Source organism: Phacochoerus africanus, chromosome 4 (assembly GCF_016906955.1).
Source record: "Phacochoerus africanus isolate WHEZ1 chromosome 4, ROS_Pafr_v1, whole genome shotgun sequence".
Lineage (NCBI taxonomy): Eukaryota > Metazoa > Chordata > Mammalia > Artiodactyla > Suidae > Phacochoerus > Phacochoerus africanus.
In genome coordinates this window covers 130,484,674-130,499,772 of record NC_062547.1, presented here as the reverse complement: position 1 = coordinate 130,499,772, position 15,099 = coordinate 130,484,674, and the positions used below count along the sequence as shown (strand labels likewise).

Sequence of the window (15,099 nt, the reverse complement as noted above, 5' to 3'; positions counted from 1 at the left end):
CAGATCCAAGGAAGCGTAGGGGAGAAAGGTTTCTCTGGGGATGCCTGGAAACTCCAAGGAAGGCCCATAGACATTTTCAGAGTAAGACCACATCCAGCCGTCCAGTTGTCATAACACTTAACACGAGCCCTGGACCATGCACCTGACATGCTCAAAGGTGGGGTTTGCTGATAGTGACCACTAAGAGAACATGAGGCTGGCAAGTCATCATTTCAGCCCTCAGACAACACCCAGAGTTCCTGAAATGCATAGAACAACCATATGAAGCAATATGGCCTTGCTCAATATTTGGGGCCCCAGGCTTGGCACGAGCCTTTTCATCTTGTAAATCCGTATGTCCAAACACTTGCTTCTAAGTGGCAGAAAACATCAACCAAGGAGCCAACTCAATGGAGAGTTTTCTTTCGGCACCTACTAGAGTTTAGAGTCTGTTTATTTACTAGCCGTAATCAGCTTTCTACTCTCCAGAGATGCTCTTTGCCCAAGTTAATCAGTAGATAATCTGGATTAAGGGGATCCAGTCTCTTAGTAATATGGGTCGCCTCCCATCTGTTTGGGTGGCAGGTGCAATATTATGCAAACAGAGTTTTCACCATCTTCTACCCTCCCCAACTTTTCTAAGAAAAATTCTTTAGCTGAATTGCATAACTTCTCGGCCTTCGTCTCATGGATGGGGCAGTGGGTAAAGTGACAAAAAAATACTTAGAGACAGTAAGTTCCTGTCTCAGGAACTTCCATGTTAACTGCTGCCAAGTTAACACCGCTTAACATCCTGCATCAAAGGAGAACTAAGAAACTTCTGCTTTCCGCAGGCTTGAAACATAACATGAGTCCTTAGGGAAGTCCTTTCAAGGGGGATGGCATCACGTGTCATACAGATGAACTGCCTTAAAACCTCTCCGCCTATTCAGCTCTGTGAAGCCCTGTGCTGCCTAGCAGAGGCTCCCCCAAGCTCTCCCAACTGTCTCGGTAAATCTTCAAGACCCTCTGCTTTCTTTTCATCGCTCTTGATCCTTAGTCTTGTTTCCGCCTCTCCCTGTTGCTTCTGAAAGTTGTCCTTTTCAGGGGGCTCAGGCTTTCTCTTCCTTTCTTTTTTCTTCTAAATTTAAGTAAATAAATGTAGTACTTACTGTCTCCTGCTTCCAGGAGGAAATACTCCCCCAAACATACTATCGTTTCTGACATTATGGATGATTTATTCTCTTCCACAGATTTTTCTATTTTTTCCAAATATGCTGTGATACATAATATATTTGGTTATAGCGTCTTGACACACACACATTATTTTAAAAGCAAATAAGCAAATCAGCTTCCTAAGTATGACAGTAATTAAACAAGAGGTCCAGTCAGTTGCTTATAGAATCAATGCCTATGGACAAATTTTTGAAAAATAAAATCAGTGACTTGACTTTGGTAATTTAGAAATTAGCCCTCTTGGAAGCATGACGCTAGGTTAAACAGTCCTTTATGGTCTCTTTTTTCTCTGTCATAAGGGACCTCTCTCAGCCTCCTCCCCTTCAGTCCATTTTTATGCAGCAGCCTGCAAGATCTATGTCAAACAACACACACTTTGATCATGTTCAGAAACCCACACTGTTATCAGCTGAATTAAAGCCACACTCGTCTGCCAAGTTTTCAGTCTTCCATACGCAAACTACTTCACCTATTAATCTCACCAACCACAGCCAACACTTTCCACCTGCCCCAGCCTCCAGTCCTGCTCTAGCCTCCTATACCCATCCAGGCTATAGGAGGTCTGTGCACACCTCCTCCATGTCCACAGAACCCCTTAAGCTCCAGATGAGGCGTTTCATTCAGCCATGCACCCTCTCCTGTTGGCACAGTCCCAGCCATGCCAAGAGCTTCAGTCTTTCTATTCCTTTGAATTTATCACTTGTATTATTTGCAGTTTCTTTTCTGTATTCTGATTTCCTACCTAGTTATCCTGCACAATTTATCCCTTTAGTGTATCAGTATGTTATAGCAATGCGATTTATGAAGCCCCCATTATAATGAGTGAACCTAACACTGCAGGCCTTTCCACTAGTGGATCTTCCACAGCACCTTTTGGCAAGAAAGCTCACCTAGCTGGTCATTCTGTCTGGCCTCCAGAAATTCATCTGCTTCAGATTCCTATTTTAATTGGCTTAGAAAAGCCCTTTTACTGAGATTATAAAAAGACAACCGAAAAAGATTACTTGAGAAGCAATGGTTTCACATTATGGGCTATGGAATAAATCATACTATTAAGGATTTAAATGATGCATTTAAATTATTCAACAAAATGGATCAAAAGGTTGTTTTTTTGGGAGGGGCATATTTATAGACCTCATACATAGATTGAACCCAAAGAATGTTCAATGGTCAAATAAATTTACTAAATATTGGTTTTTAGCAACAGCAAAGAGGTTTCCTAACTCTAGCATTTCTGAGAGTCTCCTAATGTTTGCCCTCATATTCTCTCTGTGTGGGTTAGCAGTTGCTGTACTCCTGCAAATGACTTGACCAAAGAAACTCATTCTGTCTGATGCTGCTGTGGTTCAAACCCTCCCTTTGGAAAAAGCCTTCCTCATCACAATCTTGCTCGAACCTTTAGCAAGCGGTGGCTAAAGCAAGTGTTTGTCTTCTGTTCCCGACTTCCTCTGTGTTTATTTCTTGGTCTGGTTGTGTGAAGGGTCCTGCTCTTTTTTTGGCGTGTCTCACCCTTTTCATGTTCAGTGTGGGGCCACATAACACACCACAGGTCACTCTTGGCCCCTGTCTGCATTTGCTCAGTTTGGATTCCAGTTCAGAGAGGCAGCCTGGAGGACTGACCAGCACAGTGGACTCCCAGGTTCTGCAGCCTGGCTTTCAATTATAGCCACGCCGCTTACCAGCTATGCAAACCGGGTGCATTTCTAAAACTCTCAGTGCCTCATCTATAAGGTAGGAATGATTTTAGCACACACTTCAGAGAAGTGTGTGAGAGGTTAATATCCACAGAGTGTTATACAGAATCTGGCCTCTAGGAGTGCTATTAGCATTAATTTACTGTATCATCTTCAGTGATTCAATTTCTCTGTGGCTGTAACCATTAGCTCTTGTAAGGAGCCATATAAATCCTAAAGCGGGATTCTAAAATCAGGAAATCTGATTCATGATTTGAAAACTACTTGCTGTATTTGTGCTGAGGGAAATCTTCCATCTGTTCTTTGGTGGGCAAAAGAAAGAAGAGAAATAGCAAGAATGAATTCATTGCTCCCAGTAAGAAGAGAACAGCTTCTGGGCTGTGTGTTACCTCAAAGAATTATTTCCTGTGACTGTGCTTCCGAGGTCAAGGGCCAGATAGTAAATATTTCAGACTTGGCGTGGCGGAAGGTCCCCGGGCTATTGCTCAGCTCTGCCATTTTGGAGGAGAGCAGCCATGAACAATATGCAAGTGAACAGCCATGGCCCTGACCCAGTAAAACTTTATAAAATCAGGAAGCTGGCTGGATTTTGCCTTCAGGCCTTGTTTTGGGACCTCTGCTCTGCTGCTAGCAACACTGAATTTCCCAGCCAGAGGATTTGAATAGAAGCTGTGCTCTAGGGTGGCTCTGTCCACCAAAAGTGAGCAGGGAAGCCAACCCCTCTGGGATCCCATAGAGGCGAGAGAAGCCAGTCCCAGAAAAAAGCCAATAATTTTATTTTATTTTATGTTATTTTTTTGTCTTTTAGAGTTGAACTGACGGCATATGGAAGTTCCCAGGCTCGGGGTCGAATCAGAGCTACAGCTGCCGGCCTAAGCCACAGCCGCAGCAGCACAGGATATGAGCTGCATCTGTGACTTGCACCACAGCTCACAGCAATGCTGGATCCCCGACCCACTGAGCGAGAGTAGGGCTCAAACCTGCATCCTCAAGGATCCCAGTCAGGTTCATTACTGCTGAGCCATGACAGGAACTCCCAAAGCCAATGAACTTTGCAGAGTAGCAGTGAGAAAACACCAGGGAACAAAAGCATAGTCCTGATGACGTGATACACTTCTGGATCAGCTTTAGAAAGACTCTCTGGTTACGTAAGCCAGTAAATTCCCATTACTGTTTAAGCCAAGTTGAGTTGGGTTTTCTTGTCATGTGCCAAAGGCTTCTAGAGCTAAAACATGATTATAGCTATACTAAATACATCAGTGAACACTTTATGGTGGATGCGCCTGGTGTTCGATTTGTGTTTTATATCCAGTTAAAACTTTTGCTGGCTTACTCAGAAAAGGAAATTGAACAACCAAAGCCCATTCCAAAATGAATTTACAGCCATTCATCTGAAAATTTCTAGGGCACTTTCATCATTTCTAAAGTGCTTGGGGACATTATCTTTCAAGTATCTATTATTCTTATTTTATTTATAAAGCTCTCTTGTATTTTGGTTATATGGCTTCTGGCTCTTCTGTTATTTTACATAATGAAAACAAGCAAACTTACCCATCCTTCAAAGTTCTGGCTCTAGTTGAGAAGGACTCTAAGGAAAAATAAGAGTGGTCCTTGCACTGCCTTCATAAACCAACTTCTTGTAAGGTTTCTCTCGTGCCTCAGAGTCAGCCCTAAACAAAGCTGGAGGCCGTGGCAACTGTTTTCTCTCTTGTCTAGAGCAGACAGGGTGGTGCCGGGCACTCAAGCAAAGTGTCTGGAAATATCTAAGTCCACTTAGAGACCTGGAATCTTGAACACAAGAAGTAGTAAAGGCCTTACTCAGAGCATGCACCCCCAAGTCAGGGACCGTGCCTGCACTGCCACTGAGTGAATGGCAGGAACTCAACCCTCCAGCACCACCCCCCTCACACACACTCACGCACACCCTCAGACACACCCTGTGCTCCCAGGCCTCCGCTGACTTGCTGATCACCTCTGGAGATTGTGTGATAAAACAGTCCCTCCTCGGACAACAGTTCCCACGCTGGCCAAACACCAGCTCTTGTCAGACCCAGGATCCCGTACGGATGTTAGTCATGCTCAATGACTTTGTTCATGTTATGAGTCAGTTTTCTTTGCTGCTGTAGGATATGACCAGAAACTTCGCCTAAAACAACACGGAAAAGAAAAAAAAAATCTTACAGTTATGTAAAGCAGAAGCCTGATGTGGGTCCCAACGGGCTAAAATCAAAATGTCAGCAAGGCTGCAATGTTCTTAAGGCCCTAGGAAGGAGTTTGCTCATCTTTTTCTGCATCTCCAGGCTTCCCGCGGTCCTTGGCTCACCACTCCCTTCATTGTCCAAAACCAGCAGTGGAGGACTGAGTCATTCGCATAGCAAATCTCTCCAATTTATTTTCAGCCTCCCTCTTCTACTTTTCAAAGACCTTGGTGGTTATTTTGGGCCATCCAGAGAATCCAGGATAACCTCCCCATCTCAAGGTCAGATGATTAACAGCCTAAATTTCCCCTTTGCTCATGCATCTTCATAGTCATAGTTTCCAGAGATTAGGACCTGAACATCTTTAGGCAGCATTGTTCTGCCGACCACTGGGGAGAAGAAGAAAAAATAAGGTATATTAAATGGCAGATGACGCTAAGAGCCATGAAGCAAAGTAAAGCGGGAGAGAGGATGGGGTGTGCGGGGCATGAGTGTCCTTTTACACAGGTTGATCAGGAAGGTCTCATGATTAGGAGACACCTGAGTGGAGTTCCCGTTGTGGCTCAATGGTTAACGAATCCAACTAGGAACCATGAGGTTGCAGGTTCGATCCCTGGCCTTACTCAGTGGGTTAAGGATCTAGCATTGCCGTGAGCTGTGGTGTAGGTCACAGACGCAGCTCGGATCTGATGTTGCTGTGGCTGTGGTGTTGGCTGGCAGCTGCAGCTCTGATTAGACCCCTAGCCTGGGAACCTCCATATGCCGAGGGAGCAGCCCTAAAAAGACCAAAAAAAAAAGGAGACACCTGAGTAAAGATCGTCAAGACACAAGGGACTTAGCCATGGAGATATTTGAGGGGATGCTCTCCCGCCTAAGGAAACAACAAGCCCTGAGCTGGGAGCATCTGAGCAACAGGGTAGAAAGCTGCTAAAGCTGCCTGAGGTGGGGAGGGAATGAGAGGAGGCGACAGAACAGACAGGGATGCTGAGCATCAGGTCAGACTTCTGAGGCTATTGAGTTGCAGAAGGATTTTGGATTTGACTCGGTGTAAAATGGAGTTGTTTTTTCTTCGGTGTTTTCAAAACCTTTTATCTTAAAATACTTTTAGATTTATAGACACATTATCATGCTAATGCAGAAAGTTCTCAAATACGTTTCACTCAGCTTCCCTTCATGTGAACCTCTTATGGAATCATGGCCCCCTGCGCCAAACTAAGTAATCGACATTGGACTAAAACTATTAACTCAACGACAGACTTTATTCCTGCCTCGCTGGTTTTTTTCCAATAACGTCCTTTTCCTGCCTCAGGATCCAGTCCAGGACACCATGCTGGGGCTTGTCAACACGCCTCCTGACTATGCTCCCATCTGTGACAGCGTCTCATTCTTGTTTTCACGACCTTGACACTTTTGAAGAGTACCAGCCAGGTATTTGTAACACGTCCCTGAAATGGAGTTTGTCTGATGTTTTCTCGTGGTTAGGGCTATGGGTGTGGGGAGGAAGAGGACAGAAATGCAGGGACCTTTCCATCACACATCATGGCACTCATGACATCTACTGGCGGTATTAACCCTTGATGGCTTGATTAAAGTGATGCCTGCCAGGTTCCTCCATGGCCAAGTTACAGCTGTCCCCCTTCCATAGTGTCTTCATTGGAAATGAATCCTTCAGTCCAGTGTTCACTCAGGAGGAGGAGAATTTAGTTCCACACCCTGGAATGAGGAGTATCAGAGAATTTGTGGGTATATGTTACAAACGCCAGAGTAATTATAGGCGTACGTCACAGAGACTTTTTTTTTTTTTTTTTTTTTTTTTTTTTTTTTTTTACAAATTGAAGATTTGTGCCACCCTGCAGTGGGCAACTCTGTGGATGCCATTTTCCCCAACAGCATTTGCTCTCTTCGTGTCTCTGTCACATTTTAGTAATTCTCACAATATGTCAGATGTATTTATTGTATATTTGTTATGGCGATCTGCGATCAGGGGTCTTTGACGTTACTATTGTAACTGTTTTGGGGCACCACAAACAGCACCCATATAGGACAGTGGTGTTGATTGTTAAATATTGTGTGTCTTCTAACTGCTCCAATGCCCAGCCACTCCCTGCTTCTCTCAACTCTCCTTGGGCCTTAAGACACAACTGTATTGAAATTGGGCCATTTAATAGCCATATGATGGCCCCTAAGGGTTCAAATGAAAGGAAGTATTAATTGATACTTCATTGTTGTCTTGTTTTAAGAAATTGCCACAGCCACCTAAGCCTCCGGCAACCACTGCCCTGATCAGTCAGCAGCCATCAACAAGGAGAAAGACCCTCCTCTAGCAAAAAGATTATGATTCACTGAAGGCTTAGCATATTTAGCTACTATATATAAATATATATATATATATATTTTTTTTTTTTTAGGGCTGAACCCATGGCGCATGGAGGTTCCCAGGCTAGGGGTCGAATCAGAGCTTTAGTCGTGGGCCTGAACCACAGCCACAGCAATGCCAGATCCGAGCCACATCTATGACCTACACCACAGCTCACGGCCATGCCGGATCCTTAACCCACTGAGCGAAGCCAGAGATCGAACCTGCAACCTCATGGTTCCTAGTCATATTCATTTCCGCTGCACCATGAGGGGAACTCCAAAAGTAATTTTTAAATAAGTTGCATGCATTGTTTTTCAGACATGATGCTCTTGCACACTTCACAGACTTACCGCACAGGGTAAATATAATTTTTATATGCACTGGGAAACCAAAAAAATTCCCGCGACTTACATCATTGCAATAGTTGCTGTATTGCAGTGGCCTGAAACCAAACCCAGACACCTTCCTAGGATGCCTTCAATGAGCATTTTGGAGGATCTACTTTGAAAACATCTTGCTTCTCCTCAAAGTTTTGCCCATCCACTAGTGTTGGCATCCATCAGTGGATCTTGACAATAGCAAGTGTTGTTCTCGTGTTTCATATTTGGAGTTCTTATGTAAGGAAGATTTGTGCCTTCTCCTTTATTTATTTACTTATGTATATGATTATAAATTCATGGATATCATTTTGTTCTTTGGGTTATAATCCAATACTATCATTATTTATTCTGTTTCTCTGATTGTTCTGGATTTGGACATGGAAGTTTTTCATGTTGGCTCCTATGACTGCTTGACATGCCTTTTTTTTTTTTTTCATTTTACTGTGTTTTTAGTATAGCCTGGTACTTACTATAAGATGCTCCAGGCTCATCTTATATTTTTCCTGTCCCGACCCTAGAAGCAACCATTTCTCTGAAGAGCCCTGGTTTCTTTTATTGGAGCATGGCATTATGAAACCAAGATCTGGGTACGGTTGTGTCATTGGAGAGATTTAGACAGAAGAAAGGCACCTATGACTGCTGTCCTTAAAGGACTGGCATATGGTGGGGTTCAAAATAACTAAAGGGAGGAGTTTTGTTGAAATAATCCAGACTCCTGAACAGTCACCTAGAAAAGTTGTAGAGCAAGGTTATCCAGTTGCTATGAAGTGCCTCAGGAGCCTTTCCGAGAACTCACACACAAACCACAGCTATTCTTCAATCTTGAGGTTTTTACTGAGTCCCAGGCGTGGGGCTATGTTAACAATACTGTTACGAAAAAGAGTTTTCCTTCTCCCTGGGGCATTCCCAGTCTGGCACAACAGGTGCAGTCCTGTGATAAGCACGGGAATAAAGATTTGTACAACACAATGTGTTAGCACAAAAAAAGGGACTAATTTTTTACTGGAAGAGAGTCAGCAGAATAAGAGGTGAAGAGCCTAGTGCTGGAGTCAGATTTCCGGGGTTGGAAATGGGGTTCCCCATGAATCAGCTGAATCTGTGAGTCTCAACTTCCTTATGCAGAAGGATGATAGCACCCACCTGTGGAAGAGACTAAGCTGCATCCACCACGCAGTTTCATCTTCCTCCTGCATTTCCTAGTTCTCCTGCCGCTAAGAGGGACCATGTGTCAGATGTGTGGGGGACCAGACGATGGCAGGGGAAGTGGTGGGCCAGCACTCAGAAGCCTCCCTAAAGCATCCTTGTGGTCCTGCACATGCTCTCTGCCTTCTACACCAAAATGCCAAGAGTGGGAAGGCACATTATGAAAGGCACCCATCGGTTGAAGGTGAGCTCCCCAGGAGATGCTGTCAGCCAGGAACATGTGCTCCACGCTCTGCATGAGAGCAAGAAACAGCCTCGCTGCAAGGCTGGGACTGCGTACAGCAACCATCAGCCTATCCTAAGGAGCACAGCACCTCACAGGGGAGGGAACCCCTGAGCGAGATAAAAAGCCTAAGAAAAGCCCTTACTGAGGGAGAGCCATTACCAGGATTCCCTGCTATAGAGAGGGGGCTACATACAGAGCTGGAACTTGAGGGGATCTTCTGGGCAGGTGGAAGGTGATGGGAGTGGGGAGTTTTGAGCAGAGGATAAACACTGACAAGCAAAGACAGGAAAGAGGGAAAGTAAGAGTGTCAACAAGCGGGAGGGGAAACTGACATGGGACAGAGGGAAGTTAGAGTCTTCCAGACCAGGGACGGAGCCAAGAGGGAGGTGTCTTGGCCCCCATGCTTCCACCTCTGAAGCACCTGCTGACAGCTGCTCAGAGCCACCGTTTCTTCCTCAGCTGCTCCAGATCCAGATGGAGAAACTAGAGGCCTGGGCTTTTCATTTGTCTCAACCTGATGGCAAGATCCTTCCTGGATGCTTGTTTTCACTCTTTGAGATGTGTTTCTTTTATCACCTTCCGGTCCCAGGAACCGTCTGAATGGAGTGGAGAATAGGAGAGGGAGCAGAAGGCTCCACGGAGGGAGGCCAACCCATCAAAGGACAGAAGTCCCTTTGTCTCTCTGGGTTGTCAGGGAACAAAGGACAAATGTGCAGAATGGGGGCTGGAAAAGCTGCAGCGGATGCTTTTCTTTAAGGTCCCCTCTGAGCAGCACAGACTTTTCCCTGGGCTTGCAGGTTCATCCCGTGGCCAAGCCAAAATTGTCATCCATGCCCAGCCAGCCAGCCTGGAAACTGAGGCAGCCGTGCTCTGCCTTTCTAGCCCTGTGGCCAGAGCGGCTGAGTGACCTCCTATTAGAGGGGAGCCCTAGCGATCTAAAGGATACTGCCCATTTTTCTCTTTGCTTAAACTTACTGAAGTTCAAGTATCCAAAGAGTTCTGGGGCCCCTATACATGTTGTTGGGCTTTGGGGATGGTGACATTATACCTTTCACTTATGACATGAAAAGGAACCACGTACACAACTGGAAAATTGACATATCAACCTAGTTTTTATAGAAATCTTAATCCAATCAAAAACCACATGGTCAGAAAAAACTGTAGCAGTCAGCAGTGTCTAGGCAAAAGTGCCACCTGTGCCTGAAAAACAGGAAGTAACGAAAGCAAAGAAAACCAGATCCAGAGAAATACAATTTGGAAACTTTTACGGTGAGATGTTGAGGTTTCTGACACTGAATTCTCCCTCTGTCCATTTTCACCTGCCACCTCCCGGCCTCTGTGTCTTTCCAGATGGACAGCCTCCCACTGAGCGTTTGGGAGCCATGCTTCCTGCCGAAGCACCCACTTTGACCAAGCCCAACTGCAGTCCCAGCTGCTAAAAGAGCCCTGTGTATATAAATTAAAGCAAATTAGCCACCATGCCCTTTTCCTGGAAAGGAATCACATCTCCTTACGGGTATCTGTAAATCAAAACCGACTTGTCTGTGGCGTTCTCGTGGACTTGCCAAAACAAAACCCAGGCCGGCTTGGCTTGGACGAGGGCTGAGCACACAAAGAGATCTATTCACGCGTCTGGACTTCTAGAGAATCATATGGTCCAGTGAAGGTCAAGATGATCACAGCCTGATTTCAAAGGTTAGTTTTTAAAGGTACAGTTCACAACTGCTGCTAAACTTCTTTTCCCTTTAAAAACAAACAGAGATTAGCAGCATAGAAAGACACCTCCAATCTGGCCGGTGGGGTGGCGGGGCAGGGGGCGTCATGTCTTTTTAAGCTATGCAATCGGTGTAGCAGAGTGAATTGGCTGTAAAGTCTAATATTTAAAAAGCCCCCTATACTAGGGAATTGACAGGATGGGCTGTGGAAAACGGCCTGAAATGTCCACAAGTATCTCTATTTAAATGCAGAATTTCATCCATGTCTTAGATAGTATTTAGTCTTTTGAGGGAAACTATCCTTCCTCTCTGACTTTAGATTCCTTCCCTCTTTCCCCATTTCTTCTCCCTCCTACCTGCCTTTGTTTCTATCATTCCTTTTGATGAAATAAAGGAGGAAGATAGTAACGTTTATTGTGAACCTACTTGATATCAAGCTTTCCCATGTACCATTCAGCAGCTCTAAGGAGGCTGTCCCTTGGCTTAATCTGAAAAAGTCTGTCATGATTCCTGTAAATTCACTTTCATAGAAATTTCTTTTTCTTTCTTTGCTTTTTTTTTTTTTTTGCTTTTTAGGGCCGCAGGTGTGACCTGTGGAAGTTCTTAGGCTAGGAGTTGAATCAGAGCTACAGCTGCCAGCCTACACTAGAGCCACAGCAATGCAAGATCTGAGCCGCACCATAGCTCATGGCAATGATGGATCCTTAACCCACTGAATGAAGCCAGGGATGGAACCCACGTCCTCATGGACACTAGTTGGGTTCGTTTCCACTGAGCCACGATGAGAGCACCGAGATTTCTTTTTTCAAGTAACAAAGGCAGTTTATGAAGTGCACTGTTTTAAGATGTCAGAGTCCTCTGAGTGATTTCACACATCCAGTCATAGCTAAGATGCTGCTCCTGAATGTGATTGGCACAGTATATATTTTCTCTTTTTGACACAAACATGTGCAAACATCCACACGTAACACACAAATACATATTCTTTCTTCTCCGTCTGTGATTTGCATGCAAAGTTTTCTTGGCTGTTATTTTCTCTTTCTCCCCCAGGAGGGCTTAGCCTCTGGGAAGAGGGTGTATCTTAAGCAGTCCTGAGAAAAGAAGCCTCTGTCCTTCCCAATGACCTTCTCTGAGCCTTCCCAGCCTGTCTTTCCTCTGTACCCCACCTTGCCTCGCCCACTGCCCACACCAGCTTCCCCTGCCTCAGCATCTACAAACGCCTGTGCTCCATCTTTATATGGGGCAGGAGCTGAGGAAGGAGGGAAGGGCTTCTGATTGCTCAGTATTTTTCCAGAGAAATATCTCTTACGCCTTCAGATTAAACAGTTATGGAATGAGACAGTTACTGGAATGGAAGCAGGTCGAATTCATGTAAAGGATTATGTGGAACCTGAGAAATGAGTAGTGTCCCTTATATGTACCCATTTTCACCTTGACATGCCTGCCCTCGCTTGGCCCATGGCCCTGACACCTTGCCAGGCCGCCTTCCAGCAGATGGGTTCAGCAGAGGTCACATCTCAGACTCGCTCCTGCAAAGGGGGGGGGGGAGTCGTCTGTGGCCTTTTCCAGAGATTTCGTTCACTCTTCTCCAGAGGCTTTTTCATCCAGTCAATTCCTTCCTTTATTGCTGCTTCAACAGACACCCCGCCTCCACCCCAGAAGGAATGAGAAGATTAACCTTACAAATATGTTTGGACCAAATAAATGAAGAAGTTTTACTCGTCCCCAGAATGGCTTCTGGGATGTCTTTGGGGAAGTTAATGGTTTCCTGGGTGGGGTCACAGCCCCGAGTTGGGCAGGTGCAGTTCCTTGACCTTCTGAGGATAACAGCCCACACCTGCTGAGCTCTTTCTTCCCTGAGTCGCCACACACGTAAGAGGAAGGGCCTATCTAATCCTCATCTTATGATGAAATAACGGAGACACAGAAAGGTTAGGTAGAGCCTGACCTGTAACTGCCTGATTGAAAATCTCTGCCTTTTTCCCAGCCCGCCTTTTCACTGGTACCTAGGGGTTTCTGGAAGTTTGGACCACACCTGGCTGCCCGTGCAACCCCGTGTGCTCCGGGAGCCTTGTTTTCAGGTGGAGATGATGGGAGCACGATTCTCATTGCTTATGTAGAACCCGCTTTAAGTCCTCTTACGTGGATTAGCTCGTTTCACGAGGAGGAGGCGGGGCCGCTGCCTGAGAAGGAAAGACCCTCTCCTCCATCAAGAAAACGTCTTCCGCGCTCCAGGATTTGATGCGTTAAGGTTAGGAGTCCCCAAGAAGAAGATAAAGCATGTTCAGTGTCCTAAATGTGTGTGGTCCTGGGCCCCTTTGTGTGGTTAGAAGCAGAGGGCTGTTGTTGGGTAAGACGCCTGTGAGATGCTGGGCTTGGTGACCTGAAGTTTACAGTTTTTCCAGGGTATGCATGTTAAATTTAGCTTCTCAGACTTTTTTGTTAATTCTAGAAAGAAGCAGTACATCTGGGGACATGGTGTGGCCGAGGATACCAGAAGGGGGTTGACGGGCCGAGGGAGTCAGGAGGAGAAGGCACGGAGCATACAGGTAAGTGACTGAAACTTTCCCAGCCTCGAGTTTCACATCTGTGAAATGGGTCTGATGATACCTCCCTTCAGGTGTTGTGAGGAGGAAAAAAAACGAGGATGGCCCTTGGTACGGGGTAGGTGTGTGGTCAACAGCAGCTGTCATTTATTCTCCTGTTACCTTTTACACTGAGTGGTGTTGTCTTGGGCACATTTTAAGAAATGTGTACCAGGGAGCTCCCGTTGTGGTGCAGTGAAAACAAATTCAACTGGTACCTGTGAGGATGCGGATTTGATCCCTGGCCTCGATCAGTGGATCAGGGGTCTGGGCATTGCCAAGAGCTGTGATGTAGGTTGCAGACGTGGTTCAGATCTGATGTTGCTGTGGCTGTGGTGTAAGCCAGCAGCTGTAGCTCTGATTCAGCCCCTGGTCTGGCAACTTCCAGATACCACACATACAGCCCTAAAAAGCAAGCAAGCAGACAAGCAAGCAAGCTAAGAAAGAAAGGAAAAAAAGAGAAATTCGTACTCCTGTTTCTTCACCTCTAAAACAGGAATTGGTGTTCTTAAGACTACCGAACTGATAGAAAACCTAGCTCAGGGCTAGACACTCAGTGGCTTCTCAATATGCGATACTCATTTGCCCTCTGGCTGCCCTGCCTTCACTCAGGGATCCCACCCCCAGCCCCTTCAGCCCCGTTGCCTCCATCCTGGAGAAGATGCGGGTTCCAAGGACGTGAAAACTTCTCACCTCTTAATGTTTTTTCTGCCTTCTGCTTGGGCTAATTCCTTTATCCTGGGTTCATTAAGCTCGCGTCCATCAAGCCTCACAGTCTGGGGAGGAGCTGGTGGTTTCATTTCCATTTTTAGAATGCAGAGCACAAAGCACACTGTGATTGAAGATCCTGCTTGACAGCACTCAGAAACGCATGGCAACTGCTGTCACCGAGCCCTTAATGCACTTGCTCCCACAGCCCGTGTTTCGTGACCTCTCACCAGGTGCCAATTATAGCTGACCTGATGCTGGGTCTGCCTGGGGTAGGCAGAGTCCCTGTAATTCTGTTTGGTTACAGAGGACCTGTCAGGACTGAACAAAATCAAATAGTTTCGTGGTGAATACTCACTTGCCCCCCCCCCCGCCTTTTTTTTTTTTTTTTGTTAAGCACAAGATGGTAGATGGGGGAAAACATCACAGATGAAAAAGAATGAGCCCACTTGTGCTTGTAGGAGCTTCAGCAAGGTCTCAGCACATAAGGTTGGGCCGATGAGGCAAGGCAGTGGAAGCTGGGTGTTGGCCGCTTCTCTCTGACTCTTTCTCTGCAATCCCTTGCATGGTTACGGAAAATAAGCCTGTGTCTGAGCAGTTTTCCTGAATTTCCAATAGAAAAATGTAACAACTAGGTCTTCTTTTTTTTTTTTAATGATTTAGAAAACTTATACTCCAATTTATTTTTTCTCTGATATTCTCTGATTTTGTGTTACTAATAGCAAGTAAATAACACACGTATTTGTAGAGTTCACGAGACACTATAATCATTGTAGAGACAATATTTCTTTAGGTTTATGTACTTAATGTACCTATACCAATTGCCCCTAATTCTCT

The 15,099-nt window shown here is 45.4% G+C and overlaps 1 long non-coding RNA gene across 1 annotated transcript; it reads right to left on the bottom strand.

The window, feature by feature from the left end:
* Positions 1-6,326: 6,326 nt before the first annotated feature.
* On the bottom strand, positions 6,327-14,475 carry LOC125126290 (uncharacterized). Its single transcript, XR_007134584.1, has 2 exons — positions 14,248-14,475; positions 6,327-6,799 (listed from the first exon to the last, which is right to left on the bottom strand). It is a non-coding gene; the product is annotated as an uncharacterized LOC125126290 (long non-coding RNA).
* Between the last annotated feature and the right edge of the window lie 624 nt (positions 14,476-15,099).